This window comes from Vipera berus (assembly GCF_964194415.1).
Source record: "Vipera berus genome assembly, chromosome: 7".
NCBI lineage: Eukaryota > Metazoa > Chordata > Lepidosauria > Squamata > Viperidae > Vipera > Vipera berus.
In genome coordinates, this window is record NC_138209.1 from 37,857,682 (window position 1) to 37,867,507 (window position 9,826).

The 9,826-nt window shown below is 40.0% G+C and overlaps 1 long non-coding RNA gene across 1 annotated transcript; it reads left to right on the plus strand.

Annotated features, from left to right (window-relative positions):
• The first annotated feature begins 2,423 nt into the window (after positions 1-2,423).
• On the plus strand, positions 2,424-6,465 carry LOC308670702. The gene is made up of 3 exons (XR_014027059.1): positions 2,424-2,495; positions 3,003-3,050; positions 6,281-6,465. It is a non-coding gene; the product is annotated as an uncharacterized lncRNA (long non-coding RNA).
• The last annotated feature ends 3,361 nt before the right edge of the window (positions 6,466-9,826 follow it).

Below are 9,826 nucleotides of genomic sequence, written 5' to 3' on the forward strand. Positions count from 1 at the left end.
TACAGTAGTCTAGACGAGAAGTCACGAGCGCATGAGTGACTGTACGCAAGGCATCCCGGTCTAGATAGGGCCGCAACTGGCGCACCAGGCAAACCTGGGCAAAGGCCCCCCTAGTCACAGCTCCAATATGCTCTTCCAAAGAGAGCTGTGAATCTAGAAGGACCCCCAAGTTGCGATCCCTATCTACGGGGGGTAATAGCTCACCCCCCATGGCCAGAGATGGAATAATCGGAGTTTCCCAGGATGCCGGCACGAACAGCCACTCAGTCTTGTCAGGGTTGAGTTGAAGCCTGTTCCTCCCCATCCAGACCCAGACCGCCTCCAGGCAGCGGGACATCACGTCGAGGCCATCACTGGGGTGGTTTGGGGTCAAAATAAAAAGCTGGGTATCATCAGCATATTGATGATACCCAATTCCAAAGCCACGAATGATCTCACCCAGCGGCTTCATGTAGATGTTGAACAGGAGAGGCGAGAGAACCGATCCCTGAGGAACTCCACAAATGAGAGGTCTCAAGGTCAATCTCTGCCCTCCTGCCAACACCGACTGCGAACGTCCCAGAAGGTAGGAGGAGAACCACTGGAGAACTGTGCCTCCCACTCCTAACCCCCTGAGACGTCGCAGCAAGATACCATGGTCGATGGTATCAAAAGCCGCTGAGAGGTCTAAAAGGACTAGGACAGAGGAGCAACCCCTGTCCCGAGCCCGCCAGAGATCATTCACCAGCGCGACCAATGCCGTCTCCGTGCTGTACCCGGGCCTGAAACCCGATTGGTACGGGTCTAGATAATCAGCTTCATCCAAGAACAAAGGGAGCTGTTGCGCCACAATGCTCTCAACAACCTTCGCCAGAAAGCGAAGGTTGGAGACCGGACGAAAGTTGTTTAATATTGCTGGGTCCAAGGCAGGCTTCTTGAGGAAGGGTCTCACCACCGCCTCCTTCAAGGCGGCGGGAAAGCTACCCTCGCTCAAAGAAGCAGTAATCACTGCCTGGAGCCAGCCTCGTGTCCCATCCCGAGCCGCATAAGTCAGCCAGGAGGGACACGGGTCCAACAAACACGTGGTGGAGCTCAGCTTCCCCATGATCTTGTCCACTTCTTCAGGAGTCACAGGGTCGAACTCTTCCCAGATTAAATCGACAAGGCTGCCCGTATCCTCATCGTCAGACTCTGCCCAGTCGGAGTCCAGACCGGTCCGGATCTGAGAATAGAATAGAATAGAATAGAATAGAATAGAATAGAATAGAATAGAATAGAATAGAATAGAATAGAATAGAATAGAATAGAGCTGGAAGGGACCTTGGGTATAAAGATAAAATATAGAATTAAGAAAAATTCATCCTAATAGAGAGAGACAATTCCAAGTTGGACAGAAATGCTAAATATTGGTCGTTTTGTGAGCTTTCCACAAAATATCCATTTATTTATAGCTACAATTAAAATGAATATTTTACCGAAATTAGTTTTTCTATTTCAAACCATCCTGGTAAAATTAGAAAAAGCCTTCTTTGATGAACTAAATACTACAATATTGAAATTTATTTGGCAAGGAAAAAAAGTATGAATCAAAGTGAAAATGCTACAGGACATTAGAGAAAGGGGAGGATTTAGACTCCCAGATTGGAAGTTATATCACCAAGCAGCTATTTTAACGTGGATCAAAGAATGGATAACACTTAGAAATAAAAGACTATTATATCTGGAGGGGCATGACTTACAAATTTGCTGGCATGCCTTCTTATGGTATGGGAAGAACAAAGCACATAGATACTTCCAGAACCACACTATAAGAAATGCCCTTCTTTTAGAATGGGAAAAAATAAAAGAAAAAATTTATATTAAGATACCTGAATGGCTTCCAACAATGGAAGCTTTTGCTTACCCAAATTTGATTAACTATGAGAAACTTGTAACATAAAAACTTATTGGACAATGAAGGAAAATTGAAATCTAGACAAGATCTACAGCAACAAGGTATTAACCTAGCATGGTGGCCATACCTACAAATTCAAACAAGATATGAAAAAAATGTGAAAATAATGGCGTTTTACAAGGAACAGACAGAACTAGATCTTATATTGTTAAAAACAGATGAAAAGCTGATTAAAAACCTCTACAGACTTTTACTTAATTTAGAGATGGAAGAAGGACAAGTCAAAGAAACAATGGTAACTTTGGGCAAAAAATGTTGGACATTCTATAGAGCTTGAAGAATGGGAAAAGTTATGGGACAGAAATATTACTAATTAAAGCTGTATCATATAAAGAAAATTTGTATAAAATGTTCTATAGATGGCACATGACACCAGTGAGATTAGCAAAAATGTATAAAAACACCTCAAATGTTTGTTGGAAATATAGTCAAAGACCTGGTACTTACTACCATATCTGGTGGACATGTCCTAAAGCTAAAAGATTTTGGTTTAAGATACATTTATGGTTGGAGAAGATGATTAAAAAACAAATAGAATTTAAACCAGAATTTTTCTTGCTAGGTGTTGTGACTCAGGGCCAGCCTGTGGGTCCGACAGCCGGCTCTGATGTATCGGATGACTCTGAGGGGGAGGAGGGAAACGAACCGGCTGATGATGGTTTGGAGGAGGGAAACGAACCGGCTGATGATGGTTTGGAGGCTTTGCAGAGTCCTCAGCCGGGGACCTCTTCTCAGCTGCGTGAGCCCGAGAGTGCGGAGGAAGATGACCCACAGCTGGCCCTGTTCAAGGACGCCCGACGCAGGAGGCAGTCAAGCAGGAACAAACAAAGAAAGGCTGCAGGACTCCTCGGGAGGAGGCACAGGGAGACCACGCCCTGAGCTCTCTATAAAAGGAGTGTTTGGGGAGGGGCTGGTTGCTGAAAGCAACTTTTCCGCTTGAGAAGACAAGCTCTAGTGTTTTTGTTAACTGCGTAATTAAATCTTGGCAGAAGCCTTTTAGCCTTGGACGCTTTCCAGTCTCTTCTTTTCGAATAGGGGTTGCGAGAAGAGGGCTGGTTCAGAACACTAGGAATGATAGGTCCTAACTATGACAAGGAGAGCAGTTATTTAATATTACGTGTATTAACAGTTGTTGTTGTTGTTAGCTGCGAAGTCGTGTCCGACCCATCGCGACCCTATGGACAACATTCCTCCAGGCCTTCCTGTCCTCTACCATCTTCTGGAGTCCATTTAAGCTCACACCTACTGCTTCAGTGACTCCATCCAGCCACCTCATTCTCTGTCGTCCCCTTCTTCTATTGCCCTCGATCTTTCCCAGCATTAGGCTCTTCTCCAGTGAGTCCTTCCTTCTCATTAGGTGGCCAAAGTACTTGAGTTTTAGCTTCAGGATCTGGCCTTCTAAAGAGCAGTCAGGATTGATCTCCTCTAGGACTGACCGGTTTGATCGCCTTGCGGTCCAAGGGACTCGCAGGAGTCTTCTCCAGCACCACAGTTCAAAGGCCTCAATTCTTTGGCGCTCAGCCTTTCTTATGGTCCAACTTTCACTGCCATACGTTGCAACTGGGAAGACCATAGCCTTGACTATACGCACTTTTGTTGACAGGGTGATGTCTCTGCTTTTTAGTGTGCTGTCTAGATTTGCCATGGCTTTCCTCACCAGGAGCAAGCGTCTTTTAATTTCTTGGCTACAGTCCCCATCTGCAGTGATCTTGGAGCCCAGGAAAATAAAATCTGTCACTACCTCCATTTCTTCCCCATCTATTTGCCAGGAATTGAGAGGGCCAGATGCCATGATCTTGGTTTTCTTAATGTTAAGTTTCAACCCAAGTTTTGCACTCTCCTTCTTCACCTGCAACAAGAGGCTCTTTAGTTCTTCTTCACTTTCTGCCATTAGAGTGGTATCATCTGCGTATCTTAGGTTGTTGATATTTCTTCCGGCAATCTTAATTCCAACTTTTGATTCATCTAGCCCTGCCTTTCTCATGATGTGCTCTGCATATAAGTTAAATAGGCAGGGCGACAGTATACAGCCTTGCCGGACTCCTTTCCCAATTTTGAACCAATCAGTGGTTCCGTGTCCAGTTCTCACTGTTGCTTCTTGACCCGCATATAGGTTTCTCAAGAGACAAATAAGATGGTCTGGTACTCCCATCTCTTTAAGAACTTGCCACAGTTTGTTATGATCCACACAATCAAAGGCTTTAGCATAGTCAATGAAGCAGAAGTAGATGTTTTTCTGGAACTCCCTAGCTTTCTCCATGATCCAGCGTATGTTGGCAATTTGATCTCTAGTTCCTCTGCCTCTTCGAAATCCTGCCTGCACTTCTGGTAGTTCTCGATCCACATACTGCTGAAGTCTAGCTTGTAGGATTTTAAGCATGACTTTACTAGCATGAGAAATGAGTGCAAAGGTGCGATAGTTTGAACATTCTTTGGCACTGCCTTTCTTTGGAATTGGAATGTAAACTGATCTTTTCCAATCCTGTGGCCATTGTTGAGTTTTCCAAATTTGCTGGCAAATTGAGTGTAGCACTTTTACTGCATTGTCTTTTAAGATTTTGAATAGCTCAGCTGGAATACTGTCACTTCCACTAGCTTTGTTGTTGCTCAGCTTTTCTAAGGCCCACTTCACTTCACATTCTAGCATGTCTGGCTCGAGGTCAGTGACCACCTCATTGTGATTATCAGGGACGTTAAGCTCATTCTTGTATAGTTCTTCTGTGTAATTTTGCCACCTCTTCTTAATCTCTTCTGCCTCTGTTAGGTCCCTGCCATTTTGGTCCTTTATCATGCCCATTTTTGCATTAAACGTTCCCTTCATTTCTCCAATTTTCTTGAAAAGATCTCTGGTCCTCCCTATTCTATTATTTTCTTCTATTTCTTTGCACTGTTCATTTAAGAAGGCATTCTTATCTCTTCTAGCTATTCTCTGGAATTCTGCATTCAATTGGGTGTATCTTTCTTTTTCTCCCTTGCCTTTCGCTTCCCTCCTTTCCTCAGCTATTTGCAAAGCTTCCTCAGACAGCCATTTTGCTTTCTTGCATTTCTTTTTCTTTGGGATGGTTTTGGTTGCTACCTGTTGTACAATGTCGCGAACCTCTGTCCATAGTTCTTCAGGCACTCTGTCTATCAGATCTAATTCCTTAAATCTATTTGTCACCTCTACTGTATATTCAACAGGGATATGATTTAATTCATACCTGAGTGGCCTAGTGCTTTTCCCTACTTTCTTCAGTTTAAGCCTAAACTTTGCAAGGAGAAGCTCATGGTCTGAGCCACAGTCAGCTCCTGGTCTTGTTTTTACTGACTGTATAGAGCTTGTCCATCTTTGGCTGCAGAGCATATAGTCAATCTGATTTCTGTGTTGACCATCTGGTGATGTCCATGTGTAGAGCTGTCTCTTGGGTTGTTGGAAAAGAGTGTTTGCTATGACCATTGCATTCTCTTGACAGAATTCTATCAGCCTGTGCCCTGCTTCATTTTGCACTCCAAGGCCAAACTTGCCTGTTATTCCAGTTATCTTTTGGCTTCCTACTTTAGCATTCCAATCCCCCATGATGATAAGGACATCATTTTTTGGTGTTACTTCTATAAGGTGCTGTAGGGCTTCATAGAACTGGTCAATTCCATCCTCTTCAGCACTGGTGGTTGGGGCATAGACTTGGACTACTGTGATATTGAATGGTTTCCCTTGGATTCGAACTGAGATCATTCTGTCATTTTGAGGATTGTATCCCAGTATTGATTTTCCTACTCTTTTATTGACTATGAAGGCTACTCCATTTCTTCTGAAGGATTCTTGCCCACAGTAGTATACCTGATGTTCATCTGAATTAAATTCACCCATTCCTGTCCATTTTAGTTCGCTGATACCTAAGATGTCAATGTTCAGTCTTGTCATCTCTTGTTTGACCACGTCCAGTTTTCCTTGATTCATGGATCTTACATTCCAGGTTCCTATGGAGAAAAAATCTTTACAGCATCGGACTTTCCTTTCACCACCAGACATATCCACAGCTGAGCGTCCTTTCGGCTTTGGCCCAGTCGCTTCATTCTTTCTGGCGCTACTAGTACTAGCCCTCTGCTCTTCCCCAGTAGCATATTGGACACCTTCCGACCTGAGGGGCTCATCTTCCAGCGTCATATCGTTTTGCCTTTTGGTACTGTCCATAGGGTTTTCATGGCAAAGATACTGGAGTGGTTTGCCATTTCCTTCTCCAGTGGATCACGTTTTGTCAGAACTCTCTGCTATGACCTGTCCGTCTTGGGTGGCCCTGCACGGCATAGCTCATAGCTTCATTGAATTACGCAAGCCCCTTCGCCACGACAAGGCAGTAATCCATGAAGGGGTATTAACAGTAGCGAGAATTATTTATGCCCAATATTGGAAAAATGAAAATTTACCGACTGAAGAAGTATTAATAAAGAAAATACTAGATTGTGCAGAAATGGATAGATTAAATTTAGAGATTGATGAAAAAGAGGATTCAGTTTACTATAGAACTTGGACTAAATTTTATCAATGGCTAGATAACCGAATTAGCGAGAAAAGAAAGTGATATGTATTTTTGAATGTATTCTAGTAAGAAAAATATTATGGATTGAAAATTTAATATTTTTTATTATAATTTACTATATTTAGGATTGCTATCAATCATGAACTCTAATATTCTCATTTATATATATATGTATCCAGACAATATGCTGTTTGCCAAACATTGAATGTTATCGGGGGAAACCCCAATCCCTAGCCCAACCTTCCCTGTATTCTAACCCCAATCCCCACCCCTCCTTTTTCCTCCCCATCCTTATAAAAACAAAAAAAAAACCTTTAAAAAAAGAATATCCATTTATTTCATTAATCTCTTCCTGGTCCACTTAAAAATGTGTGGTGATTTTCACTTTCCTTGGCTTTTTTATTTTTCCAGTTGCTATAATATTTGCCACTTCCCATAATTTGGATGCTAAAATCAGAGTGCTCCTTCTACAATCACAGGTTTATTCTTTTTTTCATGTGTTACGGATTTTATATTCTGATTTTTTTTATTCTACCTCTTAAGGTAGCTTACAATAATAGAAAAATATTAAATATTAGACAAAGCAAAATTAACATTGTTAAAATAGAAACCAGTCATTAAAATAACAAAGGGCAGCTCTTAATTAAGAAGTTTAATTTATTATTAGAAGCCTATTATTTTGTTAAACATTAAAAAGTGAGAACTTAACATTCTTCTTAAGGGAATGCATCTGGAAGTGCTTTATGTAGCCAGTGATCATGTAGAAGGTTATTTAATTAATCTCTAAATTGTTGGCAATACTAATATGTTAAGCAGTGAGCAAGGCAAATCCCTTAGTACAGATGTAATATGATTCTTGGATTTTATGCTGGTTTACAGCCCAGTCACCATATTTTACTATAGTAGTATTTATACTAGTATCATATTATACTGTACTATCATTTACTCATTGCTATAGTTTGAGGCTTAATCTTGCTAGCTTCCATGGTTGATGGTATCAAAAGTTGAAAAGCGAACTAATGGTACTGTTGTCTCAACAGTGCTTTTTAAAAAGGCAACTGGAATTCCTTTGTTTTTCCTTGAAGATGTTTTGAATCTCCATAGACATAATAGTGCCATTTTTTTCCTGTCTAGTGTTTAATGATAGTCGTTATCAAGGCAGACAAATAGTCTCAATCCTGTATCTCAGAAGGAAATCATAAAATCAGTTAAAAAACAGAAGACTCTGGAACTCTGAGACCACACCATTTTCTAAAAAGACCTGGCTTTCCCCAAAAGTGTTGTGATAGAGTGAAGCTGGAGCTCATGACGTTTGTGAATGTGTTTTTTGAGGAGCCAGGAGTTTTTATGATTGCTTTTATGCTTTGCGTTATTGTTTGTAAGTCACCCAGGACTATGGCGTGTAAGATGGATAGCTGATAAATATAATAAATAAATACATTTGTTTGTTTATTTAATCACCATGTAGTAGAATGGAATATTCTAGTACACAGGACTATAATTAGATCAGGGGTGTCAAAATCACAACATCACGTGACGTGTTGCGACATATCGCAACTTTTTTTCCATTGCTGGCAATGGGATGGGTGCAGTTTCACCATGATGCATTTGGCCTGCAGGCTGGCAGTTTGACACCCCTGAATTAGAGTCATGTGTTTTTTTTAATCAGGGAGGGATTTATACTTAAAATCTTACAAAACCTCTACCTCCTATTTTATCCATGTAAGGAAATATCCTTTGCTCAAGAAAGCATTGTCCATCAACCTTAACAATGAAGCCAGTCTGCATTTAAGATATAAGCAAGAAAGTGGCTTCTGGTTTCCCTGCCCAAATCCTCAATACTGGAGTCTGAAGTGAAGTTATTATGATTGATTATGATTGCAGAGAATGAAGAAAATTGATCATAGGTTTTCCCCTTCCCTTATCTCTGGATAACTACAGATAAAAATGTAACAAATGTAAGACAGAAGAAAGAACTTTGTGAAGATGTTACTTTAATGGATATCAATGTGAGCAACAGCTTTAGGAAATGTTAAAGGACTTTTTTCCCTCCATTTTTCTGCAACCATTGAAAATGTGTGCTGGTTGCCAAGTGCCTGATTTGCAATTATGTAGCCATGGGGATGATGTGACAGCTATAATTTCAAGGACTAATTGCAAGTCTCCTTTAGCATCATCATAACTCTAAATAGTTGCTGAATGAGCAGTTGGTAAATGTGGACTACTCCTAGTGGAAAATATATGTAAAAAAATTGGACTGCTTTTTCTCCAATTAATTTCCATAAAATGTTAATTTAAATCATAATTTTAGGATTGACCCAAAATTCAGATTACTTTTTGAGATCAATCTATTTTAATGACAAGACAATGGAAGCAGATGCTGTGAGTGCCACACATGAGTTGACTTCTCTAGAGATGATGTTTAATGTTATATTCAAACAATAAAATGAATCAATTCAAACATAGGGTAGACATTACAATATGTAACTTTATAAATTACATAATATTATATGAGATTTTTCTTTTAGTTGCAAACATGAGAGGCATTGCCTTAGGTGCTACTTATCCTGATATAAGATGCAAAAAGGGTGCTGAAGCTCCATTAAGTATAGATTGTATGAGTTGGGCAAGCTCTGATTTTCACTCTTGGCCCAACTTATGGCCCTTATATTAATGAGACATAGAGTATTATGACATTAAATCTTCACTTTTATCACCTTATTCTTGATAAATACAAACATTATATTGCTAAAATTAGGGATAAAACATTTCTAGAAATCTCCTTAAAGACTTTGAACTCCTACTGCAAAATTTGAATCCTTCCTAAGTGAAGTCATCACCTATTTAACTAGAGCTGTTTCTTACAAAGACGCAATTACTGAAGAAATATAAAACAGAAACTACATAATGGTTTGGCATGCAAAGCCTTAATGCAGATCCCAGACAACTGAGTGATCTTAGAATTAATCTCACTAACTAAATAAATACATTCAGAAGAAGATGCCATTTACAGGGGTTTTATTATCTCAGATTCTTAACACTTAATCTAACAAATGCTATGCTAGGGTGGCAACATAGTTTTTATGTTCAGAAAGTGGTCATTTCCTATAATAACAAATGGGTCATCTATTGTTAATGAAATATCATAAAAACCAAACTGACTTCTAATGTTGTCAGTGCGAGTGAGTAGATTGGATTGGATTATGACAGAGACAAGGAATGAAGTTTAGGATAACATTGAAAAAACTATGTAATTTGCAATTTTAAAACCCAATTTCATCTCACTTTTTAAGATGTTTCAACCGTGAGTAAAGTGAAATTAGGAGCTACCAAAATTTCAGAGATCTCACTCCAAAGAATATAAGCACAAAAAATT